Source organism: Panulirus ornatus, chromosome 42 (assembly GCF_036320965.1).
Source record: "Panulirus ornatus isolate Po-2019 chromosome 42, ASM3632096v1, whole genome shotgun sequence".
Lineage (NCBI taxonomy): Eukaryota > Metazoa > Arthropoda > Malacostraca > Decapoda > Palinuridae > Panulirus > Panulirus ornatus.
In genome coordinates, this window is record NC_092265.1 from 28285743 (window position 1) to 28291148 (window position 5406).

The 5406-nt window shown below is 36.9% G+C and overlaps 1 non-coding gene across 1 annotated transcript; it reads right to left on the reverse strand.

Annotated features, from left to right (window-relative positions):
• Window positions 1-1384: 1384 nt before the first annotated feature.
• Window positions 1385-1456, reverse strand: TRNAV-CAC (transfer RNA valine (anticodon CAC)). Its single transcript has one exon. It is a non-coding gene; the product is annotated as a tRNA-Val (tRNA).
• Window positions 1457-5406: the final 3950 nt, after the last annotated feature.

Below are 5406 nucleotides of genomic sequence, written 5' to 3' on the forward strand. Positions count from 1 at the left end.
TTCTGTTTACCGAACTTAGGTCAAAGTCTGACTTGAACGTAGCTTTGGAAAGTTTGTGTTTCTCATTGTGTTACCTCCTTATTATCATTGTAAAGGCAATTGTCACTACTCCCAAATAAACCCTCATCGTCACTACACTCTCATCATTATCATTACTTCTTGATGTTCAATACAGAATTTCAACATACATATTTGTCTTCACTACAGAATAATTTTCATTGCACCTTTGTCTTCATTACTCCTTGTTTCAGCTACATCCGTATCTTCCATTCATTCTTATATCTTATATTAGTTACATCTTTACAATATCTTTATATCTTCTCTGTTCCATCTTTTGGAAAATTAAAAAAAAAAAAAAAAAAAAAAAAACGAGAGGGGAGGATTTCCAGCCTCCCGCTCCCTCCCCTTTTAGTCGCCTTGTAGGACACGCAGGGAATAAGAGGCAAGTATTCTTTCTTCCCTATCCCCAGGGATAACAGCTTCTGGTGTTCCCAGACGGTCACCCATCCAAGTACTAACCAGACCCAACGTTGCTTAACTTCCCTGATCGAACGATATATGCATATATATATATATATATATATATATATATATATATATATATATATATATATATATATATATATATTTATATATATATATATATATATATATATATATATATATATATATATATATATATATATATATATATATATATATATATATATATATATATATATATATGTAAAAGACTGAAAAAAATGAATTTCCCAAATAAAAAATGGAGGCGCCGGGGTTTGAACCCGGGTCCTCTCGCATGCCAAGCAAGCGCTCTACCACTGAGCTACGCCCCCAAGAACACATTTTGGGACTTAGTATTATATAAAGCACTGAGATTACCACGGGAAAATACTGTTTGACCGACCGTTGCCGACTAGCCGGCAAAATAACCGCACCGTAAATCTCCATGTTGCTGCCGTGTTTTCCTCTCAATTTTCCAAGAAGAATTGAGTTTTACTTTTTTATTTTCGTTGCAATAGACTGGAACTAAGCAATAGACTGGAACTAAGCAATAGACTGGAACTAAGCAATAGACTGGAACTAAGCTCACCTGGTATGAGGTCAGAGCCCTCATTATCATCCCTGCTAACTACCGGAAGCAGATTAAGTCGTTCCACAACCGATGTCCGGCCCATGTTAACTCTGATGTGCCCAGCAGTTGGAGGAGGATCGCCAGAAGCTTCTGGAAGATTTCAAGGACGTCTTGGTGGACCTGACCCTTTCAGATAAGGTCTAAAACCTCAATTTATTGTGAAGATCTTCACTATAACGTTGGACGAACATACTGAATGTTGCACACATGTGATGCGGACAAAATGAAAAAAGAAAAAGACAAAAAATATGTCTGGTGTGGGTCTCGAACCCACGACCTTGAGTGTGTGAGACTCACGCTCTACCACTGAGCTAACCAGACAATAGAAAAATACGTCTGTTTCTTCAATTTGAATTAATGAAAATCTTTGCGAGGCAGCGTTTAGAAAAGAGAGATGTCTTTGACGAAATTTACTTTCTTGGCTTATTCTTCGGTTCCTCATTATCGAAAGTAAACATACTGAAGGATATATACATATATATATATATATATATATATATATATATATATATATATATATATATATATATATATATATATATATATATATATATATATATATATATATATATTATCCCTGGGGATAGGGAAGAAAGAATACTTCCCACGTATTCCCTGCGTGTCGTAGAAGGCGACTAAAAGGGGAGGGAGCGGGGGGCTGGAAATCCTCCACTCTCGTTTTTTTTTTTTTTTTTTTTTTTAATTTTCCAAGAGAGGGAACAGAGAATTGGGCCAGGTGAGGGTATTCCCTCAAGGCCCAGTCCTCTGTTCTTAACGCTACCTCGCTAATGCGGGAAATGGCGAATAGTTTGAAAGAAAAAGAATATATATATATATATATATATATATATATATATATATATATATATATATATATATATATATATATATATGTATTCCTGGTAAATTATATGGGAGGGTATTGATTGAGAGGGTGAAGGCATGTACAGAGCATCAGATTGGGGAAGAGCAGTGTGGTTTCAGAAGTGGTAGAGGATGTGTGGATCAGGTGTTTGCTTTGAAGAATGTATGTGAGAAATACTTAGAAAAGCAAATGGATTTTTATGTAGCATTTATGGATCTGGAGAAGGCATATGATAGACTTGATAGAGATGCTCTGTGGAAGGTATTAAGAATATATGGTGTGGGAGGAAAGTTGTTAGAAGCAGTGAAAAGTTTTTATCGAGGATGTAAGGCATGTGTACGTGTAGGAAGAGAGGAAAGTGATTGGGTCTCAGTGAATGTAGGTTTGCGGCATGGGTGTTTGATGTCTCCATGGTTGTTTAATTTGTTTATGGATGGGGTTGTTAGGGAGGTAAATGCAAGAGTTTTGGAAAGAGGGGCAAGTATGAAGTCTGTTGGGGATGAGAGAGCTTGGGAAGTGAGTCAGTTGTTGTTCGCTGATGATACAGCGCTGGTGGCTGATTCATGTGAGAAACTGCAGAAGCTGGTGACTGAGTTTGGTAAAGTGTGTGGAAGAAGAAAGTTAAGAGTAAATGTGAATAAGAGCAAGGTTATTAGGTACAGTAGGGTTGAGGGTCAAGTCAATTGGGAGGTGAGTTTGAATGGAGAAAAACTGGAGGAAGTGAAGTGTTTTAGATATCTGGGAGTGGATCTGGCAGCGGATGGAAACATGGAAGCGGAAGTGGATCATAGGGTGGGGAAGGGGGCGAAGATTCTGGGAGCCTTGAAGAATGTGTGGAAGTCGAGAACATTATCTCGGAAAGCAAAAATGGGTATATTTGAAGGAATAGTGGTTCCAACAATGTTGTATGGTTGCGAGGCGTGGGCTATGGATAGAGTTGTGCGCAGGAGGATGGATGTGCTGGAAATGAGATGTTTGAGGACAATGTGTGGTGTGAGGTGGTTTGATCGAGTGAGTAACGTAAGGGTAAGAGAGATGTGTGGAAATAAAAAGAGCGTGGTTGAGAGAGCAGAAGAGGGTGTTTTGAAGTGGTTTGGGCACATCGAGAGGATGAGTGAGGAAAGATTGACCAAGAGGATATATGTGTCGGAGGTGGAGGGAACGAGGAGAAGAGGGAGACCAAATTGGAGGTGGAAAGATGGAGTGAAAAAGATTTTGTGTGATCGGGGCCTGAACATGCAGGAGGGTGAAAGGAGGGCAAGGAACAGAGTGAATTGGAGCGATGTGGTATACCGGGGTTGACGTGCTGTCATAGGATTGAATCAAGGCATGTGAAGCGTCTGGGGTAAACCATGGAAAGCTGTGTAGGTATGTATATTTGCGTGTGTGGACGTATGTATATACATGTGTATGGGGGGGGGGGTTGGGCCATTTCTTTCGTCTGTTTCCTTGCGCTACCTCGCAAACGCGGGAGACAGTGACAAAGTATAATAAAATACAAAAAAAAAAAAAAATATATATATATATATATATATATATATATATATATATATATATATATATGTATATATATATATATATATATATATATATATATATATATATATATATATATATATATATATATATATATATATATATATATATATATATATATATATATATATATATATTGGAAAGGATCACAATTTTGCGCGTGATCAAGTATATTCCTATGAGTCCACGGGGAAAATGAAACATGACAAGTTCCCAAGTGCACTTTCATGTAATAACCACATCATCAGGGGAGACACAAGAGAGAAATATAACACTCAGTTGATATACAACGAAGAGACGTAGCTAGTACGCCATTTGGTAAACATGTGATTGTCCGAGACAGACAACAAGCGTATCATAAACTAATTATGTGGACAAGATGAATTCCTTACAAATTTTATCAACACTAAATTTATGCAATTTGTATAGACAATCACTTATATCAAGATTATAATTCTTTGTGCATTTAATGATAGAAGATTCAATGATATTTCTCGTGGTACTGGAGTTAGAGATTATAATGCCATCTCAGTTATTAACTCTAACTCCAGTACCACGAGAAATATCACTGAATCTTCTATTATTAAATACACAAAGAATTATAAACCTTAAGGAAACATGCAACATGGCGGTCAAACTATGAGATGCACAAATGAAGTTTATGAATGGAATATCAGTGAGACGAACTAGTTGATGAATGATGAATGAAAGTGTAATAAAGTCATGATGAATGAATGAAAGTGTAATAAAGTCATGATGAATGAATGAAAGTGTAATAAAGTCATGATGAATGAACGAAAGTGTAATAAAGTCATGATGAATGAATGAAAGTGTAATAAAGTCATGATGAATGAATGAAAGTGTAATAAAGTCACAGTTTAAAAGGACAAAATATGAATGGCAGCCAGGGAAGAGTGGCCCAGGTAAATGGAAGGGTTGAAAAGTTCGCGTTATGTGACGAATTTTGATAGATTTTGCAAGTTTCCTTTCCTATGATGGAACGTAAAAGTTTGTGCTTAGTTCTAGAGACAGAGTTCATAGGTTTATGTTTTAATGATGAACATCAAAGGATACCATTAATTTAACTGACCTTAAAAATGTTCAATTAAATGAAGCATTACATACACAAGCTGCTTTTTGGCGGAGTTAAAAATTCGCATTTTTTTGCTAATTCTAAAGTAGGTGTTAAATTGACGGACTTAAAAGTTCGAGTTTCAGCTTTAAACCTTTTGTTTGTATGACGTACCTTAGAGTACTTGTTAATATAATGCAAGTGGAAGGTTTACGTTTAAAAGATGGTGTTTAAATGTTAATTAACGAATGACAGTTAAATGGATAGATTTTAAGTTCGCGTTTACGTAGGCCACTTTAAGGTTAAGGTTCGTACGTACCAGGTTGACCAGATGGCGGTAGTGTGTAGACACAGCCATACCAGGTCGTATTTATCATCATTAAAGTCACCTTCCTTACTTACTTATGGCGGCGATGAAATTCACTGGTTCTTGATTGTGCACCAATTAACCTATCAGATAATGGTACAATGTTTGCCTGGTGTTGCATATATCACGTCTGTTGTTGAAACACAAGAATGCCAGGTGACTTTGGGAGTGGATGATAATGTAAAGATCAATATAAATGTGGGAAATCTTGAACCGCCATCACCAGACACAACACATGTTTGGATCTGGCGGGGGGAGGGACTTGCCTGTGACGTCACGATGCCCCGCCTCCAGCCTGGCTCCGCTCTGTGTGTGTGTGTGTGTGTGTGTGTGTGTGTGTGTGTGTGTGTGTGTGTGTTTACTATTTGTGCATTATGGGAGAGAGTTGGAAAAACTTATTTTTTCCTGAAAACATGTTGACTTATATTCAT